The following is a 26,418-nucleotide window of genomic DNA, read 5'->3' as shown; positions in this document are numbered from 1 at the left end:
TCCTCTGGCAGGGAAGGTTCCCTGATGTCTGGAGCCCAAAACAGTTTCTGCCTCACAAGCTGTCCTCTAGAGTCCTTGGGGGTGTCTGCCAACTAAGTGCACAGGTGACCTGGTGCCGACCGGAAGGGACTTGTGACTCTGGTCAGGCCAGGTTTTCTGCTTCCCTAATGCTGTCTCAGGTCCCACACGATTGGAGTGGAACAGAAGTTGTGTTCCACTCACTGGTGGTCCTAAGATAGTGTGGAGAGTCCTCTAGGGACCTTGCTCATGTCTGTTGACTCCGCTCCTAAGGTGACCCCAAGAATAATTTCTAATAAAAGGATGAATACATAATTTTCCTTTACAGAACTCAAGGCAGAAATCTTCTAAAATCATGCATAGGTATCTATTTTATGATACATATAAATTTAATGATTCAAACATTGAAAAATGAAAGACAACCATCTGCCAAATTTCATTTCTTTTGTCATATTTATTGTTATTTACTTGAGTATACAAAGGATAGGCAGAACAGTATTTTTTATAATTTCCTTGGTTTGTCACTAAGTTATAGAAATATTTTCTTTTTCTATTTCCAACGTCACTATCTTTTTGTAGTTATTTATTCAATTTATATTCTGTTCACTACCGCATCCTAATCATCTCTTCCCACAATCTTTCATCAATTCCCTTCTTCTCTGAGCAGGTAGGGCCTACCTAGGCATTCCCCAAGCCTTCCATATCAAGTTTCTTGGGGTCTAAATGCATCATCTCTCACTGAGGCCAAGACAATGCCCAGCTAGAAGAACATATCTCATGGGCAGGTAACAGCTTTCTGGATAGCCCCCATTCCAGTTGTTCTAGACACACCAGAAGATTGGTGTTCACCACTACTATATATATGTGGGGAAGCCTATGTCTAGCCTGTGTATGTTCTTTGGTAGTTCAGTTTCTGAGCACCTCAGGGGTCCAAATTAGTTAACTTCATTGGTTAATGGAGATCCTGTCCCCTTCAGGACTAGCAAAACTTACTCCTATTCCTCCATATGAGTCTCTAAGCTCCAGTCACTGTTTGGCTGTGGGTGTCTGCATCCGTGTGTCAGTTGTTGCATGGACGCTATCAGAGGACAGCTAGGCTAGATTGCTATCTGCAAGCAAAACCAAGTACCATTAATCGTGTCAGGAATTGTCTAACAATCCATGCTTTTTTTTATTATTAAATTTCTTAAGGTCTATGGGTTGTTTACTAGATATTCTAGATTTTTTTTGCTAATATCAACTTATCACTTAGGACATACTATGCATCTCCTTTTGGATCTGAGTTACCTCACTCAGGATGATGTTTTCTAGTTCTATCCATTTGTCTGAAAAATTCATGGTGTTCTTGTTTTTAATAGCTAATAGTATTCCACTGTGTCAATGTACCACAATTTCTTTATCCATTCTCCATTTGAGGGACATCTAGGTTGTTTCCAGTTTCTAGCTATTATGAATAAAACTGTTATGAATATAATTGAGAAAGTGTCTTTGTGGGATGTTGGAACAGCTTTTGTGTTTATGCCCAGGAGTGTTATAGCTGGTTCTTGCGGTAGAACTATTCCCAATTTTCTAAAAAACCACCAAATTGATTTTTAAACTATTCAAATCTCCTTTGCAATTTCTCTTCTATTGGATTTAGTATATCCAGTTTTATGTTGAAATCTGTGATTCTCGTTCACTTGAGTTTTGTGCAGGGTGATAAATATATATCTATTTGCATTCTTCTACATGAAGACATCCAGTTAGTGCAATGCCATTTGTTGAAGACACTTTATTTTTTCCATTGTTGTATGTTTTTGATTTCTTGGTAAAAATTCAAGTGTCCATAGATGTGTGGGTTTATTTCTGGGTCTTCCATTCAATTCCAATGGTCAACATGTCTGTTTCTGTGTCAGTACGATTCAGTTTTTATCATTATTGCTCTGTAGCAGGAAGTATAATCCAAATAGTCTGTGCAGCAATTAAAATTACAAGGACTTACCCATTACCTGGACAGTTACTCTAGTCTACCACAGTCCCCATGGCTTCATTGGAAGTAGAGTACACAGGGCAACATCAGTCTTCAGTGGCCAGGCACATGTCTGAAAGATTTACCTTTACAAGAGGAATTTGGGGTACTTACTGACCATAACTTATAGGGGAAAAGTGGAGCAATAAACTTTCCAGTGTTTTTCTTGTTCACAGTTTGATCAGGGTACTGATTATGACAGTTATGCCCAGTGGTTAGCATTACCACAATCCAGGTGAAATCATTGGTGCTCCATCTATCTTCCTGGAGACCTTGATGTCACAGTTAAAGTCTATTGATTCTGTTTTTTATAACCTCTAAATATGATATTTATGAGGTCTGTAATAAGTTTGAGGATCATTATCTACTGAGGATAAATAAGCTAAAGAATTTATTTTTTTAGGTACTTGTTTTAAGCTTAAAGTCACACATCTAGGAATATAAATAAAGCATTTTCCGGTAATGTATTAAACTAGTATTTAGCATGGCTACCAGTACATTAAAGAATATGCTCATTTATAAGGTGACTAACCACTAACTGTCTTAATCATCTCTAACAATTTAGCATAAGTTAATAGCTTTTTGTACATTAAAAATTTCTATCTTTATCCCTGTTAGCTTTAGCCTTAATTAATAAAAGTTTCTGAATTGTAGCTATTTTAGCATTAAAATAAAGTAGTTAATCATAAATATGGTGTCATGGTTTGTATATTCTTGGACCAGGGAGTGGCGCCATTTGGAGATGTAGCCTTGTTGGAATGGGTGTGACCTGGTTGGAATAGGTGTGTCACTGTGTGTGTAGGCTTAAGACTCTCACCCTAGTTGCCTGGGAAGTCAGTCTTCCACTAGCAGCATTTGGATGAAGACATAGAACTCTCAGCTCTGCCTGTGCCATGCCTGCCTGAAAACTGCCATGCTCCCACCCTGATGATAATGAACTGAACCTCTGAATCTGTAAGCCAGCCCCAATTAAATGTTGTTTTAATAAGACTTTCCTTGGTCATGGTGTCTGTTCACAGCAATGAAACCCTAACTAAGACATATGGCAAGTGAAAACTTTCTCAAGGTGTTCTGGAAAGATCTAAATTGCCAGGAAACATATGGCAACCAGTAAGTTTGCTCCCACCCATTGATGAGACATACAGAGAGGAATAAATTAACCCATAAATTGTTGGTGGTTTTGCAAGCTGTTACAAACGCTCTGAAAATCAGTCATTTCTTCAGAAAACTGGACATAGTATTACCTGAGGACCCAGCTATAACACTCCTGGGAATATACTCAAAAGATGATCCAACATCTAACAAGGACACATGCTCCACTATGTTCATGTCAGCCTTATTTATACTCGTAAGAAGCTGGAAAGAACCCAGATGTCCTTCAACAGAAGAATGGATACAGAAAATGTGGTATATTTACACAATGGAGTACTAAGCTATTAAAACAATGACTTCATGAAATTCTTAGGCATATGTTTGGAACTAGAAAATATCATCATGAGTGAGGTAACTCAGTCACAAAAGAACACACCACACATGGTATGCACTCACTCACTGATAAATGGATATTAACCCAAATGCTTGGTATCCAAGATACAATTCACAGACCACATGAAGCTCAATAAGAAGGGAGATCAAAGTGTGAATGCTTTGTCCCTTCTTAGAAGGGGGAACAAAATAGTCATGGGAAGAAATACAGAGACAAAATGTGGAACAGAGACTGAAGGAAAGGCCATCCAGAGAATGCCCTACCTGGGCATCCATACCATATATGATCACCAAACCCAGACACTATTACAAATTCCAAGAAGTACTTGCTGACAAGAGCCTGATATAGCTGTTTCCTCAGAGGCTCTGGAAGACCCTGACAAATACAGAGGCAGATGCTCACAGCTAACCACTGGACTGAGCATGGGGTTCCCAATGGAGGAGTTAGAGAAAGGACTGAAGGAGATGAAGGGTTTTGCAACCATATAGGTAGAACAACAATATCAACCAACTAGTATCTCCAGAGCTCACAAGGACTAAACCACCAATCAAAGAGTCCACATGGATGGACCTATGGCTCCAGCTGCATATGTAACAGAGGATGGCATTTTCTGGCATCAATAGAAGGAGAAACCCTTGGTCCTGTGAATGCTTGATTCCCCAGTGTAGGAGAGGTAGGAGTGGGTTGGTGGATGGGGGAGTATCCTCATAGAAGCAGGTGGAGTGGAATGGGATAGAGGGGTTTGGACAGAAGCAGGAAAGTGGATAATATTTGTAATATAAATAAAGAAAATATAAAAAAAAATAGAAAGAAAGAAAATAACAGCAGGCTTTGGGGGAGAGGTCAGGCATCCTGTAAGCAAAGCTCCAGAGTTTGGCAGAACACAAGGCTGTTGGAGTCCACCAAAGCTGCTGCCAACCATAAGTTCGTAGGCTTGGCATGATCTGGCAAGAGGGCACTTAGCCCAGGCTGCCACTTGATCCTAGGGAAAATCATAAGAATGAGAGTCAGTTTAAGGCTTATGTCAACCAAGAAGCACAAATGCCTCTACATATATAAAAATTCAAGGTTATAGCCAGTAACAGCTTAGGAATCAGAAGCAAGATACAGAGAAACATAGAAAAAGTCCAAATGGAGCCAAACTTCTGATAAAGTAAAAAATGTTTAAAAAGAATTGGAAACAATCACCCATAGAAGGAGTTACAGAGACAAAGTTTGGAGCTGAGACAAAAGAATGGGCCATCTAGAGACTGCCATATCCAGGGATCCATCCCATAATTAGCCTCCAAATGCTGACACCATTGCATACACTAGCAAGCGTTTTCTGAAAGGACCCTGATATAGCCGTCTCTTGTGAGTCAAACACATAAGTGGATGCTCACAGTCAGCTATTGGATGGATCACAGGGCCCCCAATGGAGGAGCTAGAGAAAGTATCCAAGGATCTAAAGAGATCTGCAACCCTGTAGGTGCAACAACATTATGAACTAACCAGTACCCCGGAGCTCTTGACTCTAGCTACATATGTAACAGAAGATGGCCTAGTCGGCCATCACTGGAAAGAGAGGCCCATTGGACATGCAAACTTTATATGCCCCAGTACAGGGGAACGCCAGGGCCAAAAAATGGGAATGGGTGGGTAGGGAAGTAGGGGGGAGGGTATGGGGGACTTTTGGGATAGCATTGGAAATGTAATTGAGGAAAATACGTAATAAAAATATTTTTAAAAAATAAATAAGATAAAAGTAAGTATATATATAATGCTAAATAAATAGATACTGTGTATAAAACATTATAGACAGATAAAAAGTGTTTCAAATTAATTAAGAGAAAATTAAATTATATTATAAAATTTCCAGAGGAAAGAATTTAGAGAAAACTATATATGAAAAAGATATTGAATTTAAAAAATAGTACAGGACAATAAAAAAAAATCTACATAGAAAGTAAAGTCTCCAACAAAGGAAAAGGAAGAAAAAACAAAGTGAAGTCTCTAGAAAAAGGAGAGGAAAATAGGGTAAATTCTCCAAAGAAAGTAGAGAAAGACAACTAAAGGGAAGTCTCCAAATAAAGATGGAAATTAGATAGATTAAAAAACATTTTCATATTAAGAAATGGAAATCACTGTAGAAAAAGTTATTTGGATCCCACACATTTTTTGGACTGTTAACATAAGAATAATTTCTTTAGGTGCTTATCAGTCATTTAAGATTCCTCAGAGACCTGGGAGGTGAGAGACTCTCAGGACTCAAAGGGAGGGACCTTAGATGAAATGCTGGACATTAGGGAGAGGGGACTTGTAGAGCTTACCTCCAGCAGGAAGACAGGGCATTAAAAGAGGGAAGGGGCATCCCACAGTTGCAACTCTGACCCATAATTGTTCCTGTCTGAAAGAATTACAAGGATGGAAATGGAAAGGAGCCTGAGGAAAAGAAGGTCCAGCAACATGCCCAAAGAGGGATCAAGCTCAAGGGGTAATCCCAAGGCCTGATACTGTTACTGAGGCTATGGAGCACTCACAAAAAGGGACCTATCATGGCTGCCCTCCAGAAGATCCAACAAGGAGCTGAAAGAGTCAGTCAGATAGTTGCACTCAACTAATGGACCAAAGCAACTGACCCCTGTTGTTGAGTTAGGAAACACTGAAAGAAGCTGAGGAGGAGGGTAACCCTGTAGGAGGACCTACATTCTCAGTTAATTTGGACCTCCAAGATCTCTCAAACACTGGACCACCAAACAGGCAGCACATACCAATTGATATGAGGCCTCCAACACATATACATCAGAGGACTTCCTGGTTTCTGTTCTTTCAGAGATGATGCACCTAACCCTCAAGAGACTGGAGGCCCCAGGGCATTTAGAGGTCAGGTGACAAGGGAGTGGGGACATCCACATAAAGAGAGGGGGTGAGGATGCGGTATAGGATGTGGAGCAGTAGGAGGGTAGACAGGGTAGGGAATAAAATATGGAATGTAAAATAAATGAACAAGTAAATAAATAAATAAATAAATTTAAAAAGATTTAATTATATTTGGTAACGGTTGCAATTTGTATATCCTCTGTAAGAAAGGTCAGAATAAAACAAGCCCAGGTAAGGAGAGGAGTGAAAGATGAGATGCTAAATTAGAGGTCATAGAACAAAGATTAGAAGATTCTTTGAATCAGAGTAAAAAAATCTTCACAAGAATCCAATCTGAAACCTATAGTTCCAGATGAGAAAAATCCACAAAGATTAGAGGAATTAGAAAGGCAATGCATAGAGATGCAGTATTCTGAATTAAGAATCCAGATTCTAATTAATGATGCTGTCTTAGAACAATGGTATGCAATAGTGTATGTGTTTTCTTTTGGAAAATTAAAATAATCTAAAGTATGTACACATGTCGATACATCATACTATTGATAGATATTCAGAATTCCAATGGGTTTCTACCTTGAATTATTTAAAAGATAATTCTAAATTTTTAATTATCTAAAGATAATTTAAAAGATAAGTCCCTTCGCCTTGCAGGGCAGGGGAGTTTGACCCTGAGCAGTGACAGTAGGGGGCTTTTAACAGCTAGGTGAGGAATTAGGAGGAGTTGAGAGGAGAGTTGGGAAGATTTGGGAAGAGTTGGGAAGAGTTGGGATGAGTTGGGAGGAGAGTTCTTCTCTTCCGGGTGTCCTTGGTGAAATTTACAAGGCAGGAGTGGGGAGTGAGTTCTTTCTGAATTTTTATCTCCATGTCCTCGGCACAGGAAGGCAGGCATCTCTAGTTGTAAAGTATAGAAACAAAAAGGCATTTTGCTGGCTATAGAGAACAAAGAGCTTCTTTCTAGCTGAATTTTTAGAGATCAGGGAAAACAAGCTTGGGGAACATCCAGGGGCTTTACCTTCTAGAGAGAAACACTCTAAGTCAGGGTCTCACATTTCCCACTCCTTCTAGTACATAGTTCTAATCTTAGAACTAGGAAAATTAAACCTCTGTCCCAGCTGTCAAACAAAGCCAACATGAGGTCACAACTTTAGGATTTGTAACATTGAGAGCCTCAGAAGCCCCTTGAATGAGACTAGAGAGTCTCTTGTCAGTGGTAGGAGGGAGGGAGGAGGTTCCTGTGCAGTGCCTGGTGAGTGTGAGCAGGGCCTGGCCAGTGGGCGGCAGCAGGGCCAGGAGGGGGAGCCGGGCACATGCTGGAGGAGCAGCAGGGCTTGTCAGAAGCACCAGGTAGGGTCCTTTCCATCTGGGTTCAAGGTTGCTGGAACGGTGGTGCCAGACGAGGACAGGATCCCCTACTTGAAATTTATGTGGCATCACGGTGGTTCTTGGTTCATACATTATTTTTTAGCAATTCTCAGGCATCTTTTTTGACCAGTTCTAGGGCCTTCAAGTGAGCTAGCAGGGGTTGGGAAAAAGGAACATCAGGGTCAAACATTTCCCCTGCTTCTGTTAAGGGGGGCATTCCCCCATGGAGGAGTTCAAAGGGTGTAAGTTTAAATTTCCCTGGGGTGTTCCATACTCAGAACAACGTGAAGGAAAAGAGAACTGTCCAATCTTTTCTGCCAGTCTCTAAAGCCAATTTAGTTAAGATTTCATTTAGTGTTCTATTTACCCTCTCTACCTGTCTTGAACTCTGGGGTCTATAAACACAATGTAACTTCCAATCAATCCCCAATTGTCTGGCTAATGCTTGACTTACCTGGGCAACTAAGGAGGGGCCATTGTCTGACAAAATACCTTAGGGATGCCAAATCTTGGGAAATTTTCCTCTAATATCTTCTTTGTCACGACTTTGGCGGTCTCCCACCCTCAAAAAGTGTCTATAAAATCTAATTAATATTTATTACCGTACTTGGCTGGTTTAACTTCAGTAAAATTTACTTTTCAGTGCGCCCCTGGCAGGTCACCTCTTAGTCACCTTCCGGGAACCTTCTTGTGTTGCCCGGCATTGGTGAGGGCACAGGCTTGGCATTTATTAACAATCTCCTCGGCAATGTCGGACAGTTTTATAACATAGTAGTTTGAGTTCTTAACAATTTCTTTGAGCTTCTTAGTTTCTAAGTGTGTGAGCCTGTGTAGAAAGGCTACATATTGTTGTCCTTCTTTGGTGGGCAGGACCAAGCGACCATCTTGGGTCTTAGCCACTTCCTGTGGAGTATAACTACATATCTCAGGTATTTTGCCTGTTAGTTGCTGATCTTCTGGAGTGTAGTGAAAGCCTGTGTCTTTGAGTTCATAATGGTCCTTAAGTTCTTTATTTTTCTCTCTAGCTATGAGGATCATAGCTCCTTGGGCTGCCATTAGTGCCTGGCTTTTTAACTGGTAGCAACAGAGACTGACAAGGGACCAAAACACCTAGTTCTAAGAGCCTTTGAATGTGAGGTCTGATGCCCTCTTGGGCCTCTTTGTTCATGGGGTATTGTCACACCGCAGGAGTCACACCAGTTTTCAGCGTCACAATGATGGGGGAGGGGGCTCCCTCTTTGCCTCTTTCATACCTCCAGTCTCTGCCCAGGCTTGAGGATATCTCTCTAACCTGGTCCCTTCTAGTACCTTTCTCGACGGGGCTTGAGGCTCATGTAATCTATATTCTTCTTCTAATTTTAAAGCTAAAATTATAGAGATAGGGGCTTGTCAAGAGAATGAAGTTCCTTCCGAAGAGACGCTTATTTGGGCTTTTAATTTTGATAGTAAGTCTCTTCCCAACAATGGGGTGGGGCATTCAGTAATGATGAGGAAGGAATGAGTTACTTGGCTTCTTACCAAATCAACTTTCCTATCAGTGGTCCAAGAGTATGGTTTCTGACCAGTAGCCCCGGTTTTCTTGTTCCTCAATCTCCCGAGTGGCTCTTTCAGGACTGAAAACTCTGCTCCGGTATCAACAAGGAAATCCGTGGGGGTCCCCTCCACAGTTAGGGTTACCCTAGGCTCAGGGAGGGGGTCTGAGCCCCAACTTCCCTAGTAATCATCTTCTAGGGTAAGGACCTTGGGCGGTCTGGTATCTGTCTCTTTTCTGGGGCAGTCTCTTGCCCAGTGTCCCTTTTCTTTATAGCATGCACATTGGCCCTTATCTAGAGGTGGTTGTGAAGGTCCTCTGGAGTTCTGAGGTCTTCTCGGCCCTGTGTTGCCCAGCTACCCTGTCTGCCTACTTCCTCTACCTTTTCTATAAACTTCCTTATCACCTGCGAATGTATCTAAAATCTTAGTTAAATTTCTTTCTTGCCTTCTATCTCGTCTGCTTTCTCTTGCCTCAGCCTCTCTCTTTTCTCTTTCTCCCTTTTTCTTATTTTTAAGTCTCTCTCTTATGGTACACTTTCTCTGCCTCCTTAACCAGATGTTGCAAAGATAATGGTTGCAGACCCTCTAGACGATGTAACCTTCTCCTGATGTCATGTCAGAAGCAAACTACCATGGCTACTATCACCTGTTGGCCCTGTGATGTAGGATCAAAGGGAGTGTAATGCCTGTATGCCTCTAAGAGGTGCTCTAAACACACCGTTAGGGGCTCCTTTTCCCCTTGTAGGATCTCTCTTACCTTGGCCAAATTGGTGGGGCACCTGCCAGCTCCTCTCAGTCCAGCTACCAGAACCTGGCTGAAAATTGTCAACCGCTCCCTACCTTTAGGCCTGTTAGGGTCCCATTCAGGACATGTCAGAGGGAAGCCTGCATCTATTTCATTCAGAAGTTGTGTTGGTAGTCTATTGGCCCCAACACATATTTTCTTGCCTCCAGCAGAATCTTTTACTTTTCCTCTGTGGTGAAAAGAACCTGTAAAAGCTGCTGACAGTCATCCCAAGTAGGCTGATGAGAGAACATGAGAGATTCTATTAGATTAGTAAGGCTAGAGGGATTTTCAGAGAAGGGGGAGTGATTTGCCTTCTAATTATAGAGATCAGAGGAGGAAAAAGGCCAGTACTGAAGGGGCTGCAGTTGTCTGGGGTCTGCTGGAGGAGGGCCATAAGTATGTAAAGGCAGTTCGGTGGTTGAGTCTGGTCCCTCTGGGCTCTGAGCTCGCTGGCTTTGGGTTCCAGCAGCTGGGCCCTCTTCAGCATCTCCAGCTGCACCCTGTTGAGAGATCTGGGACGGGACTTGTTGGGGATATGGGGGTGGGGTGTTATGCCATTCTGGAGGTTCTTCTATCTCTGAATAGATCCTGGGAGGAACAGAGGGCTGTGTTTCAGCCCCCACCATTTTTATCTTATTTATTTATTTATTTATTTATTTATTTATTTATTTACTTATTTTCTGAGTCACGGAGAGTTAGGACTTGGAACCCTGGCTTGTTTCTCTGAACCCAAGGCTTCAATCAGGATGGGGGGGGGTCCTGCGTTAAATTTTCCCAGATGACAATGTAGGGCACTTGATCTGGTTGAGACCCTGCCCTCCTCTGCATAACAACATGTTTAAATGGCAGAAATCACAATCAAATCAAGAGTGCTCTCTGGTGGCCAACCAACATCAAAAGCTGGCCATTCCGTAGAGCAGAAAGTTCTCCAAAATCTTTTTTCTGACATCTACAGACAGATGTGAGCCCTAGTCTTAATTTCAGTCCAATGCTCGAGAGTCAGTCTAAGGGGAGTGCTAATAGTCTGTCCCATCGCCAGAGTCACAGGGAAACAAACAATATATACACACAAAAAGATTACAATAACCGAGACCAGGACCCAATCAGATGGCTGTTTGAGCACACTCTCACTTGGCACCCAGTAACAGAAACAGATAGCCACGTGAGCACACTCTCTCTTGGCACCCCGATGGGAAATCTCCAGGAGTCCCTGGAGCTCCCTCAGACCTCCTGGGACGTCTCCCAGGGTGGCAGCCAGTTACTCCTGACATGTCTGTCAGTAAGCCTCCCCTCCATCCCAGACAGGGAGTTCATTGCTCTCACGAGCACGGACAACTGCAAACCGAGAATACCGAATTCAAACACAGCCAGCAGACAAAGACATAGACAAAGATATAGACAAAGATAGGATCCTACCTCCAAGCAGGGTCTCTGGGAACTGGAGTAGGCCACAAATCCAGGCGGACAAGCCCCCACATGTAAGACCCCCGATGCTGGGCCTCTGCTCAAGTCCCGGGATGAGCTGGCCAACACCCCAATGTTCAGAGAGAAAACCACACCTGATGCAAACTGCATGAGGTTTTATTATCAGGTAGCTGAGGATGAAGTCCCTCCACCTTGCAGGGCAGGGGAGTTCGACCCTGAGCAGTGACAGTAGGGGGCTTTTAACAGCTAGGTGAGGAATTGGGAGGAGTTGGAAGGAGTTGGGAGGAGTTGGGAAGAGTTGGGAGGAGTTGGGAAGTGTTGGGAGGAGTTGGGAGGAGTTGGGAAGAGTTGGGAGGAGTTGGGAAGTGTTGGGAGGAGTTGGGAAGAGTTGGGAGGAGTTGGGAGGAGTTGGGAAGAGTTGGGAGGAGTTGGAAGAAGAGTTCTCTTCTGGGTGTCCTTGGTGAAATTTACAAGGCAGGAGTGGGGAGTGAGTTCTTTCTGAATTTTTATCTCCATGTCCTCGGCACAGGAAGGCAGGCATCTCTGGTTGTAAAGTATAGAAACAAAAAGGCTTTTTGCTGGCTATAGAGAACAAAGAGCTTCTTTCTATCTGTATTTTTAGAGATCAGGAAAAACAACCTCGGTGAACATCCAGGGGCTTTATCTTCTCGGGAGAAATGCTCTAAGTCAGGGTTTCACAGTATAGCTTGAAGCCAGGGATGGTGATTCCCTCAGAAGTTCTTTTTTGTTAATTTCTTTTCTGCTCTTCGGGGTTTTTTGGTTTTTTTTCCAGATGAGTTTGGGAATTGCTCTTTCCATACCTTTTAATAATTGTGTTGGTATTTTTGATAGGGATTGCATTGGATTTGTAGATTGTTTTTGGTAAGATGGCCATTTTTACTGTTTCTTATACAAAACCATGAGCATGGGAGATTTCTCCATTTTCTTAAATTTTCTATTTCCCTTTTGAGAGACTTGCAGTTAGTGTCATAGAGATTTTTCACTTGTTTGGTTAGTGTTACCCCAATATATATTTTAGTATTTGTGACTATTGTGAAGGTACAATTTATTTTATTTCTCCATCTGTTTATCATTTGTGTCAAAGAAAGTTACTGATTTATTTGAGTTAATTTTATATCCAGCCACTTTGATAACTTTGTTTATCAGTAATAGAAGTTCCTGGTAGAATTTTTGGAGTTGCTTATGTATACTATCATATCAGCTGTAAATAGTAATACTTGGAATTCATTTTTGTCAATTTGTACCTGCTTGATCTCCTTTTGTTGTCTTATTGTTCTAGCTAGATTTTCCAGTGCTACATTGAATAGACATGGAGAGAGTGGCCATCCTTGTCTTGTCCCTAATTTTAGTGGGATTGATTTGTGTCTCTCCATTTAATTTCATATTGGTTGTTAATTTGCTGTACAATGCTTTGTATTATGGTTAGGTGTGGGGCTTGAATTCCTGATTTCTCCAATACTTTGATACTTAGGTGTTGTATCTTGTCAAAAGATTTTCATCATCTAAAGATATGATCATGTGAAATTTTTTGAGTTTGTTTATCTAGTGGTTACATTAATGAATTTTTGTATATTGAACCAATCTTGCATGCCTGGGATGACGCCTACTTTATTATGTTGGATGATAGTTTTGAAGTGCTTTTGTATTTGGTTTTGATAATTTTGTTGAGTATTTTTGCAACAATAATCATACAAGAAATTGGTCTGAAGTTCTCTTTTTTGCTTGAGTCCTTGTGTGGTTTAGGTTTCAGAGTAATTGTGGCTTCATAGAATGATTTAGGTAATGTTTCTATTTTATGGAATAGTTTTTAGATATTCACATTAGGTCTTCTTTGTAGGTTTGGTAGAATTCTGCACTAAAGCCATCTAGCTCTTGGATTTTTTGGTTCAGAGTATTTTTTTGTTTTGTCTTTTCTTCTTCTATTTCATTATGGGGTATGGGCCTATTTAGATAGTTCACCTGCTCTTAATTTAACTTTGCATGTGGTATGGTATTTGTGTAGAAAACCATCCATTTCATCTAGATTTTCCAGTTTTGTTGAGTATAGGCTTTTGAATTAGGATTTGATAAGTTTTTTATTTTTTTAATTTCCCCAGTTTTTGTTGTTTTGTGTCCCTTTTCAATTCTGATTTTGTTGATTTGGATACTATCTCTGGGCTCTTTATTTAGTTTGGCTAGGGGTTTATCTATCTTGTTGATTCTCTCAAATAACCAGCTTTTGGTTTTATTGATTCTTTGTATCATTCTCTTTGTTTATATTTGGTTTATTTAAGGTCTGAGTTTGACTATTTCCTGCTATCTACTCTTCTTTGGTGTGTTTGCTTCTTTTTGTTCTAGAGCTCTCAGCTGTGCTGTTAATTTGTTCCTGTAGGATCTCTCCAATTTCTTTACCAGGGTACTTAGTGCTTTGAATCTTCTTCTTAGTATTGCTTTCATTGTGTCTCATAAGTTTGGGTATACTGTTTCATCATTTTCATTGAATTCCAGGAAGTCTTTAATTTCTTCATTTCTACCTTGACCAAGTTATAATTGAGGAGAGAGTAGTTCAGTTTCCATGAGTATGTGTATTTTCTGTTGTTTTTGTTGATATTGAAGATGAGCCACTGTCTGTGGTGATCTGATAGGATGCATGGGATTATTTCAATATTTTTGTATTGGTGGAGGCTTGTTTTGTGATTAATTATATGGTCAATTTTGGAGAACGTACCATGAGGTGCTGAGGAGAAGTTATATTCGTTTGTTTTGGGGTAAAATGTTTTGTAGATCTCTGTTAAATACATTTGATTCAAATCTTCTCTTAGTTTCCCTGTGTCTCTGTATATTTTCTTTTTCAGTTATTCGTCCTTTAGAGAGAGAGTAGGATGTTGAAGTCAATCACTATCATTTTGTGACTTTCAATGTGAGTTTTGTGCTTTACAAAATTTCTTTTATGAATATGTGTGCTCTTGCATTTGGGCTATAGATATTCAGAATTGGGTGTTCATCTTGGTGTTTTCCTTTGATGATTTTAAAGTGTCCTTCCCCATCTTTTTGTTCATTTTGTCTTAAAGTCTATTTTACTGAATTTTAGAATGGCTACCCCATTGAACTATTTGCTTGGAAACATTTTGGCAACCGTTTACTCTGAGGTAGCATCTGTCTTTGTTGCTCAAGTGCATTTCTTGTGTGCAGCAAAATGATGGATACTGTTTGCTTATATAGTCCGTATTTTGGGGGGTGGGAGACTTGAGTCTGTTGATGTTGAAGGATATTAAAGACCAATGATTGTTGTTCCTGTAATTTGTGTTGTTGGAGGTCATGTTTTAGGTTTATAATTTGCTTCCCTTGGGATTATTTTGAGATGATTATTTTCTTGTGTTTTCTTAGGTGTAATCACTCTCCTTGTGTTGCAGATTTCCTTCTACTATACTCTATAGGGCTGGAATAGTAGAACGATATTGCAAAAAATTTTGTTCTCTCATGAAATATCTTGGTTTCTCCATTTATAGTTATTGAGAGTTTTGCTGGGTATAGTAGCCTGGGCTGGCATCTCTGGTGTCTTAGGGTCTGCATGACATCCGTCCAAGATATTCTGGCCTTTAAAATCTCTCTTGAGTATTCTGATGCAATTATGATAAATTTGCCTTAATATGTTATTTTGCTTTTATCCCTTACACCTTTTAATAGTCTTCCTTTGTTCTGTACATTTAGTGTTTTGATTGTTATGTGAGAATTTCATTTACTTGTCCAATCTATTTTGTGTTCTGTAGACATGTTTGCTGATTGCTATCTCTTCCTTTAATTTAGGAAAATTTTCTTCTATGATTTTTGTTGAAGATGTTTTCTTGCCCTTTGAAGAGAAAATCTTCACTCTCTTTTATTCCTATTATTTTTAGGTTTGGTCTCTTTATTGTGTCCCAACTTTTCTGGATGTTTTAGGTTAAGTACATTTTTTTTCTTTTATTTTCTTTGATGGATGTATCTGTATCTTCTATGTTATCTGCTCCACCTGAGATTCTCTCTTCCATGTCTTGTATTCTGTTGGTGAATGTTGCATCTATAGTTCCTGATCTCTTTCCTAGGTTTTCTATCTCTAGGTTTGCCTCCACTTATGATTTCTTTATTGCTATTTCCAATTATAGGTCTTGGACTGTTTTGATCAATTCCTTTGCCTGTCTCATTGAATTTTCCTGAATTTCTTTAAGGGGCATTTCTTTCCTCCTAATTTTAACTCAAAACCTTGCTCTTACGTGTTAGGGTAGCCAAGTTATGTTGTGGAGGAGAACTTGTTATACAAGTAAAAAAATGTTTTTAAGTAACATTTTATTGCAAAAATCTCCTCACATTGTTCAATTGATTCTCACTAGTACACTTTGAACTTTTAACATTTTATTCATCTTTTTCTGTACAAGATGGTAATGGATCATTTAACAAGAGGGTAGGTTTAATTTTGTAGTGAGAAATATTATATCACAGTCTGATTGACCAGATGTAGCAAAGTAAAGAGGAGCTTCTGTTCCCAATTCCCTGAGACCCATAAGTATTTGAATGTTCAGGAATTTTTGAGCATGGGCCCCAGGCTCCTCAGCAAAGGCACATGTACACCTGACCCTCCATTTCTGACTCTTATGCGCCTTTTCTAGCAGTGACTGGATGCTCCAAAACCCAGGAATCTCAGCTTCAGCATCCCACGTGTCAGGCTACATTTCTCCACCCCCTGAGTGGTGCATTGGGGCTTCCCTCAAGGCCAGCACATGACAGTGGTGCAGGGCAAATATAGTCTAGTATCTTCATGCTTAGCCTGTCCAAGCAGCATTCCAATAGCTCAGCAGCAGGGTAAAACCACATAGCCCCAAGAATTTAGAAGAGGCAGACACACAGACAGTGAGAAAGGTATCAAGTTTCTTTGGTTCTTTTGCTCAGTACACTATTAACTCCAGTTTCAAAAGAAGTATTAAAATCCAGTCAGGCTCTTTTCTAAGAAGCCTGTTTTGTTTGCAAAATGCTTCCTAGGTGTATTTTCCTCTCATTGATTTAAATCATGGAACTCAAGTTAATTAATAACCAAATAAAGGCTGTTATTTTTTCCTCTTTAAATTACCTCTGTCTTCTTACAGGACATCAATTGGTAATCACATGTGTGTTCTTGAGTATCTTTTCTGTTAGTAAGATTTGAATTAACAGTGCCTACGTTAAACATGATTTACTTGACAGATTGCCTACAGAAGTTAAGGGACTAAAAATGTATCTGCTTTATAACTTGGACCTGTGGTTACAGGGACTACAGTACTAAAATATCCAAGGGAATTGTGGTTCTATAATTTTGGACATGCCCAGATAAGTATAGATGATAAGCAAACAGTTGACATTCAGACTTGCAGTCCATTGTTAGGTCTTGAGTAAACAAATTATTTTAATTTAAGAAAAAGTATCTGGTCAGTATATGAGTCACAAAACAGCAAAAAATGGAACCAAGTCACATGGCATCAGACATAGTTATTTGAAAGTAGAAACCATTTTAAGTCAGTGATGAAATATCATTTTTGTCTAATAAAACGTGGTAAAGAAATATACTAGTTCAAACAAAGCTATTTCCAAACAAGCAAGAAATAAATTCAGCATATTTTTCAGTGTATTGCGACAAGTAAGACCTTCAGTAAGATCTTCAAGAAGAGCAGAGTAGATTAGAAATCATGCAAGACAGATAAATACACTAAGGAGAGGTTCTACAAAGTGCCAGGTTAAACAAACTGTGCTCTGTGTATGTTTGTGTGTGATGTATGTAGGTATGTGTATATTATGTATTTCTGATAAGTATGAATGCACATGTGTTAATGTGTGCATGTATCGGTTGTGTATGTGTGTATGTTATATGTTTTATGATATGTATGTGTTAAGTGTCTTATGTATGTGTTTATATGTGTCTGTATATGTGTATGTATACACATGTTTATAAATATACAATGTAAATTTCAAACATATTTTTCAATCATTCTCTACATTATATTTTCAAAGAAGATCTCTTGATAAAACTGGAAATTTCTCATTCAGAAAGATTGGATTCCTAGAAAACCACAGGGTCTTCCTGTCTCTACTTCTCTAGTACCAGGATTATAAGCTTTGTGCTCTTATATTACTTTACTTTTTAAACATTGATAGTATTAAATTCAGGTAGTCACAGATGCACATCAGCCTTATATGTTTATAGATATTACTGTTATCTTTTGACATGAATAGAGAAGAATCTAAAATTATTACTGGTTAAAAAGCTGCAAAAGCTCGTAAGCTTGATCTGATTATTACATGCTATATACAGACACTGAATGACTATAATACATTTCATATATAGATGTTATTTTGATAAAAATAAGAAAATTATTCTCAAATCTTTAATGTTTAGAAGAGTTTTAATGCATAATATTAAAGTAGTTTCAAAACAGTTTTGAAACTAAAAGCTATGCAAGTCATGGTTTCCTGATAAGGTCCATACTAAAAATATAAGTACCATATGCCCCCGCTATAGCAATACAAAGCATATGTAGAAAGCATTCTAAATCCTGCTACAAACATATTTGAACATTCATCTTGGTTATGGTTCTTTTCCTAACAGCAATAGAATGGAGTCAGCCTAGACATTCACCCAATCGTCAATGGATAAGGAAAATGTGATTCATATACAAGCCAGGATTTTATTCAGCAATAAAGAAAACAGCAATAGAATGGAGTCAGCCTAGACATACCCAATCGTCAATGGATAAGGAAAATGTGATTCATATACAAGCCAGGATTTTATTCAGCAATAAAGAAAACTGAAACTGAAAATTTCAGAGAAATGATGGCTCTATAACTAGTGTGATAAGTAAAATAACACTAGCTCTAAAGGGCAAATGCCATGTCTTCTCCCTTATGCAGCTCTTGGCTTCTGTTGTTATGTGAATTTAGGAGGATACATGGGTAAATAAAGGCCAGAAAATAGAAAGGTGAATAAGAAATGAAAAAAAGAAACACTTTAAGTGAATCTTTGAATATCAGAACACATATTGACATGAAAATAGAAGGAGAAATAGAAATATTGAGGAGACAAGTATAGAGAAAATGTGTGGAAAATAGGATGAAATGTGGACATGGGAGAATAATCCAGATCTAAGCATGAGTGAAAATGTCATATTAAACGTGTTACTTCATAGGCTAATTAATATATAAAACAATAAAACTCTTGAATGTCAAGTATTGTAAAAGGTGTTTCCCTAATTTTGGTCTCGGGCAATTTATCATTTATATATAGAAATGATAGTGATATTTTTAAAATTAATTTTGTATCCAGCTACTTTGCTGAAGGTGTTTATCAGCTGTAGAATTTCTCTGTGTAGATTTTATGGTCATCAATGTGTTCTACAAGATCATTTGTGAATTGTGATATATAGTCTTCCTTGTTTCAAGTTTCTATCCCACTGATCTCCTTTAGTTTTCTTATTCTCTAGCTAAAATTTCAAGTACTATATTGGATAGATATGGAGAGAGTGGTTAACCTTGTCTTGTCCATGATTTTAATGGTATTTCTTAAGTTTCTTTCCATTTAATTTGTTGTTGGCTATAGACTTGCTATATTGCCTTTGTTAGGTTTAGCTATGTGCCTCATATCCCTAATCACTCCAAGTCTTTTATCATGAGGTTCTTTAAGGTCTTTAAATTTCTTTCCATTTAGTTTAATGTTGGCTATTGGCTTGCTGTATATTACTTGATCATGTTTAGGTATGTACCCTGTATCCTGACTTCTCTAATGTCGTTAACATGAAGTGATGTTTGATTTTTTAAAGGCTAATTACATTGTCAGGTTTTTGAATGTTGAACCATCTCTGAATCTTCTCTGAAATGACCAACTTGATCATAATGGATGATCTTTCAAAGTGTTCTTGCATTCACTTGGCAAGTATTTTACTGAGTATTTTTGCATTCATGTTCATAGGGATATTCATTTGTAATTCCCTTTTAACAAATTAAGTCTTTGTGTAGTTTAGCAAGTGAACTGTGGCCTTGTAGAATGAGTTTGTCAATTTCCTTTCTGTTTCTCTTTTGTGGAACAGTTTGAGGATTACTAGTATTAGCTCATTTTTTGAAATTCTGTCCCTGGGATTTTATTTTAATGATGAGATATTTAATAACTGTTTCTATTTCCTTAGGTATATTTAGAATGTTCTCTGATGCTGATATAACTTTGTAAGTAGTCTCTATCAAGAAAATTGCCCATTTCTTTTAGATTTTCAAATTTTGTGGAGTACTAATTTTGAGGTAAAAATCTAATAACTTTGGATTTTGCTGATATCTTTTGTTATGTATACTCTGTTCATATTTTATTTTGTTAATTTTTATGCCCTCCCTGCCTTTTAATATTTTTTGGCTAAGGGTTTGTGTTGGTGCATTTGCTTATCTATTTTATTTGTGTTCTTATACCTACCACTCTTCTCCAAATTATCCCTTCCAACATATTCACACCAGGTGAGAGAGAGAGAGAGAGAGAGAGAGAGAGAGAGAGAGAGAGAGAGAGAGAGAGAGAGAGAGAGAGAGAGAGAGAGAGAGAGAGAGGAGTTTATAGAGAAAAGGAAGGCATTTACCTCTTTAAACTACATTCTGCTTGAGTTGAAAATAGAGGTGTTAAATACCACGTGGCAAGATTGATCTTTGTTATCAAGATATCTCTAAGTTCCTCTCATCAAACTTGAAAAGCCAAAACCAGGAGCATCAGGTAAAGCAGTATGGTGTTAAGCAGACTTTTTCTTTAGAATGCCCTCTTAGCCCTCTTGAGGCTCAGGAATTAATACCCTGGCAAGAGTTCCAAAAAATTTCAAATAGAAACTCTTTGCAGCTGGAAAAAAAAACATGGCCGTTATAGCACAAATTAATAATAGTTAAGGGCAGTGAAGAAACAAAATTTATTATTTACTATAGAACAAAGTATTTGCTTTTCTTTATTCTAGAGCTTTTAGGTGTTCTGTTAAGTTGCTAGTATGTGACCTTATGATTTTTCATGAAGTCATTTAGTGCTATGAACTTGCTTCTAGCATTGCATCCTTGTGTCCCATAAGCTTAGGTATAATGTGCATTCATTTTTATTGAACTCTCAAAAATCCATTTCTTTCTTTCTTTTTCCCTTAATTCAGCGGTCATTGAGTACAGAATTGAATGTTTCCCTGGGTCTGTAGTTTTTCTGTTTTTGTTTATTTGTTTGTTTTGTGGTTTTGTGTTGTTGAAGTCCAGCTTTAAGCAATAATGGTTTGATAAGATATAGGGTTTTATTTCAATTTTCTTATATCTGTTAAGACTTGATATGAAACTGAATATATTATACATTTTGGAGAAATTTGCATAAGATTCTAAAAATATTCATGCCCTTACATTTGAGGCACATATATTCAGAATTGAGATGCCGTCTCCGTGCAGTGCATTTTGGGTTTTTTGTTTTTGCTTGTTTCTTTGTTTTTTTTTTTGTTTGTTTTTTTTGTTTTTTTTTTTTTTTTTTTATGAGTATGAATTGTTCAGACACACACACACACACACTTTTAAAGTCTATTTCATTAGTTATTTGAATGGATACACAATCTTGCTTCTTGAGTCAACTTACCTGGAAAAACTTTCCAACCACCTATCCTGAGATATTTTTATTTGATGTTGAGGTATGTTTCTTGTATATAACAAAATTATAGATCGTGATTTTTTACCCAATTTTTTAGCCTATATATTTTTATTGGGGATTTGAGAGCATTGATTTTGAAGCATATTAAGGACCAATGATGGTTATTCTTCTTATTTGATGGTAGTGGTAATCTCTCTCTCTCTCTTTCTTTCTCTCTCTCTCTCTCTTTCTCGGTGTGTGTGTGTGTGTGTGTGTGTGTGTGTGTGTGTAGTACGTGTTTCGCTTCTTTTTGATTTGCTTGCATGAAATGAATTATTTCCTGCATTTTCTTGGGTATAGTAGGGTTGGGTTTTATGGACAGATATTGTTTAAATTTGGTTTTGTCTTTAAATACCTTGCTTTTTCCATCTCTGGTAACTGAAAGTTTTCTTGGGTATAACAGTGTGGGGTGACATCTATAGTGTCTTAGAATATTCAATATATCTGGCCAGGTATTTCTAGTTTTGAGTCTCTGTTGAGAAGTCAAATGTAATTCTAATAAATCTACAGTTTCTTGTTACTTGGGTTTTACTCTTTCAGCTTTTACTGTTTGTTTTTACATTTATTATTTTGATTATTACATGCCAGTGAGATTTTCTGGTTCAATGTATTTGTTCTATAACTTTCTTGTACATTTATAGTCATCTCTCTCTTTAAATTTAGAAATTTTTATTCTATAATTTTGTTGAAAATATTTCCTAACAATTGGAACTGAGAATATTTTCATTCTTGTATTTCTATTATTCTTAGGTTTGGTCTTTTTATAGTGTCCCATATTTCATGCATATTTTCTTTAAGAAGCAATTTACATTTAAAGTGATTTTGACTGACACATCATTTTCTTCTATAATACCTTCTATGCCTGAGATTTTTCTCTTCCATTTCTTGTATTCTGTTGGAGATCCTTGAATCTGTAGTTCTTGCTCCTTTTTCTAGGATTTCCATCTCCAGTTTTCACCCCAGTTTCTGTTTTCTTCATTGTTTCATTTTGAATTTTTAGGTCTTAAACAGTTTTATTTTTTCTTCACTTGTTTGATTGCATTTTCATAGATTTCTTTAAGTGATTTATTTATTTCTTCTTTAAAGGCCTCTATCATCTTCCTAAGATTGTATTTAAGCTCATTTTCTTGTACTTCAGTAGTGTTAAACATCTATGGCTTGCTGAAGTAGGATAGATCTGCTCTTATAGTGGTATATTGCCCAGGCAGTTTTGTTGTATATTGCCTCTAGCCATCTGGATTCTGTGATCACTATAAGTTTAAATGCTGATTCCTGAGGTTATTTTTGTTGAATGAATGTATTATTAGATGTTTTCCTCCTTGCTTTCTAAAAGGCAGCCAGCCGAAGCACATCTTCTTTCTTGTTTGATTCTTTTTGAGGCAGCAGAGTAGGAAGAGCACTGGCAGGGATAAGACATTTGAAAGAGATATTTAGGATCTATGAATAATAATAATTGTTTACCTCTCTAAGTATAACTTACTTTGGTACTGTAGTTGTCCTGCCTGTGTCCCTTTGAGGCTAGAATCTGCAGTCTCTGGCATTTAGCACCTCATCTTAAAACGACAGGGTAATAAGTAAAGAAATAATTGCTAAAGCCTTTTTCCTTTTATCCAGATGCCTCTTCATTGTCAGACTTGGGGGGAACTTGGAACAGTAAACATCTATTGAACCAGGAGAAGAGAATCATGCTTTCAGAAGGAAAAATTTTTACACGAGCAAATATGGATTAAACTCACATAAATTAATATGAGTTTCATAAATACACATTTCTTAAATCTCCATTCAAACCACCTGGGGCCCAGCTTATATGCAATTACACACACACACACACACACACACACACACACACACACATCCACACTTACATATGTATATATAGCAAAAGACCAAGCACCATTGTAGAAAGAATTCACTCATTCTGGAAGAAAAATGAGCTCCAATCTTTATTACATACATACAGAAAAAGCTTCTATGCTTTTATTGCTAAGTAAATTAAATCAAAGTCTGTAAGAAGAATGCTTTATTCTCTTTGTAAGCCTTAACCTGCCTTGATATTAATTAAAGATGAGTTCTGCCTCATGGTAAGGAGAATCTACCTGCTCTCTCTACAACTTCTTTTTCTCTTTCTCTCTGCATTCTGCATATTGCTATCTTAGGTTTCTAAGTTGCCTTGTAGTTTTTACATTGTTCCACTCTACAGTCTTCTAATTTTGACTCTCTTCTCCTGTTCTGAAATCACAATAATGTGCTTACTCTCAACAAGTTTTCTCCCAATTTTACACCTTTATTTTTAAGTTCTTCTTGAGTTCAGTTCCATCTAAAAAAGTGCCCTCAGCTCAGGTCCTGTTTTCTCTCTTTGTCCAAAACACTTATCTTTCAGAATATATGATCACATGGTAAAAGTTCACCACTAGTTTACACATAAATCCAAATCATAAGTAGAGTAAGAAGTTTACAGCAGAGATTGTTTACATGCATATTCATTATGAGTAATTATCTTGCTAAATATTCATTACTTGTCACAGCTGCATGGGTTCATGAGGAGGCAAAAGTCATAACTAAGTAATTAGTGATGTTTTGTATATCTAAACCCAGTCAATATTTTATTTTCTATCTTAGCATTTCTAATACATAGCTAGTTCTCCTTTTATGACCTTTGGATAAAGGTTTTCCAACCTCTTGGAATGTGCTCTGAGTAGTGTGCCTGCTTGCTATCTCAGAAGCAATTAACTCATGACACTAAAGACTGGCAGAGTTCTCAGTGAAGTTTTCAGTATAGCTTCGTTTCAGAATAGAGATCTGTTAAAATGTGTGGGCTAATATCTAGTGGTTTTTATATATCTTTAATGATAGCAGAAGAAGCATATTAATAGCAGTCATCTTTCCAAAAATGAATTTCTTCTGAGCCTTTCCTACTAGAGGATATCTGTCATGGATTATACTCCAAGGAAGACTAATCAGAGGAAGCTCACCTGCTAGTGATTAGCTTGTTGGCTTCTGACAATTTCTGTTTCTTCTCTGTCTTCTCTCTTGAATGATGTTCTTTTGTGTGTGTGACCAGAGAGACTTCACATCCAGTAGAATATCTCTTCTGTTTTTTTAATGGTCTGTATGGCATCTTGGGTGTAAGATTCTAATTGTTCATCTGTGCCTTGTATCTGCATGTTCTCCCAAAAAGCACATGGTATGAAGGGCCATAAATCAGAATCAAGTGGAAGGGGTGCATTTTATGGCTATTTTGTGTGCTTTAAGGGCATGGGTCAGCAGAGATTATAAAGAAGGATCTTGCCTGATGTCCCTGCTACATGGCAGCCATGATGAAAACAAGTGGAGTTGTGGGGTGGTGTTCCTGTTGCTAGAGGGCCTTGGGGAAAGCAGACAGAAACATGGGCCAGAAAATAGAGTGCATCAGATCAGGCATACCTTCTTACGGAGAGCAAGACTGCTTAGTATTTTTGTCTTTGCTATATTTTTAAGTCTTTGTGTATTACAGGGTTCATTTCTTTCACTTGCTTAGCATATTATCCTTTAGCTAATATAATCAATTTACAGCTTTATTTCTTAATTTTCAAGGCACTAAAATCTAATCATCTCTGTTCAGCCATTTTGGGTTCCCTCTTAACATCATCATTGCTCATCACCACCATCACCACCATCAGCAGGAGCAGCAGCACCATCATCATCACCATTATTATCACTACCATCACTAGCTCAACACTACCACTACCACCAACACTACTACCTCTAGAAACATCACCACCAACCATTACCATCATTATTGGTTCTTCAAGAAAGGATTTTCTGTGTAATCCTGGGTGTTCTGGAACTTGTTCTGTATAACAGGCTGGCCTCAAACGCAAAGATCCATTTGTGTCTTACTTCTTAAATACTGAGTTTAAAGACATACATACAACCTGACTTGAATAACATTTCTTATGTAAGTACTGGCATTTCTATGATCACAGAAACCCTGAATATCATATTCATGATTGTAGGTCTTTTGGAATTTTCTTCAGTTATATTTACTTACAGTGCTATTTATTTTGTATTCACTGTCATTCACAAATGACAAAGTCATAGGCTTTCCTTAGATACTATTACATAGATCTGTAAGTTTTGTCAAAAACTCACATATTAAAATGTTATGGTAGGTACCATGGTTTCAGCCATATATGAATAGGTACTCTTTTATTTTTGACAGCTTATATAAGAGATGTCCTGATAAAAACTTCCTTGGGTTGAACTTCATTGGACACTAGTGAACATTTTGTAGTGTGATGTCTCTATGTTTTCCTAAAGTTGTAAAGTTTTGAGCTATCTTTTCTTTAAGAAATATCTCTTTTCCTTCCATAATTTTTATTATGCAAAACTTACCTGTCTGATTATGTTTCTCTCATGGTATAGAAGTTATTCATTCTTTAATGTTTTAATTTTCCTTCTCTGTCTGAATAATTGAAGATAATCTACATTTTTAATTTAAGGATTATGTAGTATCTTTGATCAAATATTTTCTGTTGTTGAGTTCCATGTTGCATCTTGAATTATGTCATTATTCCATTCAGTCCATGATTACTCTTTGTCCTCCTGTTATGACTTCTGTTTAGTGAACTTCTCATGTTCTACAGGAAGCATTTTTGCAGCTACTAATGTTTTCTTCTACTTCACTGGGCCATCCTAAAAATAGATGTTAAACTATTACCAGGGTATTCAAATATACTTGTATCTTTGGGATATATTGCTAGAGTACATTTTGTCCTTTTCCTGATACAATATTTTCCCTGAAAGTACAATAAATTACCTTACATTTAATGACTACATTCAAGAAATATTTTTTTCTTAGAGGTCTGAAGAATAAAATCCTAAAATGGATCTCATTGTACTAAACACAGGATTTTCAAAGGGTCTAGGTAGAACCAATGTACTTGCCTGGTATAGTTGCTAATTGTATAAGTTATACTATTTTATTGTTAATCAGAACTTCATTTGTTCATTCCCAAGATTTTTTATATTGTTGGACTATATTAGTTCTGTGCAACTGGGATTGTAGAGCTCCATTTTCTTGCTAGGTGACATGGAGACTCAGTTAAATTATATAGTGTGCTTACCATGTTTCTTGGCAAACAAAGGAGAGTCTGGTAGCTTTTAGTTTTAGATCATGCTGTGTCTTCTTCATTCTTACTCAGCTATTGAACATCTCTGTTGTTAAGAATTTTTATTTATTAATTTTGTTCACCCAAATAATCTCAGAAAGTCTCTTTATTTTAAGATTT

The 26,418-nt window shown here is 37.7% G+C and overlaps 1 pseudogene; it reads left to right on the top strand.

Annotated features, from left to right (window-relative positions):
* Positions 1-11,242: 11,242 nt before the first annotated feature.
* Positions 11,243-26,418, top strand: part of LOC110293388 (putative selection and upkeep of intraepithelial T-cells protein 1 homolog) — a 38,221-nt pseudogene continuing 23,045 nt past the window's right edge.

This window comes from Mus caroli, unplaced genomic scaffold, assembly GCF_978045245.1.
Source record: "Mus caroli unplaced genomic scaffold, Mus_caroli_1 scaffold_6, whole genome shotgun sequence".
Lineage (NCBI taxonomy): Eukaryota > Metazoa > Chordata > Mammalia > Rodentia > Muridae > Mus > Mus caroli.
The sequence above is the reverse complement of the archived record's forward strand: the minus strand, read 5'-3'. Positions and strand labels throughout refer to the sequence as shown.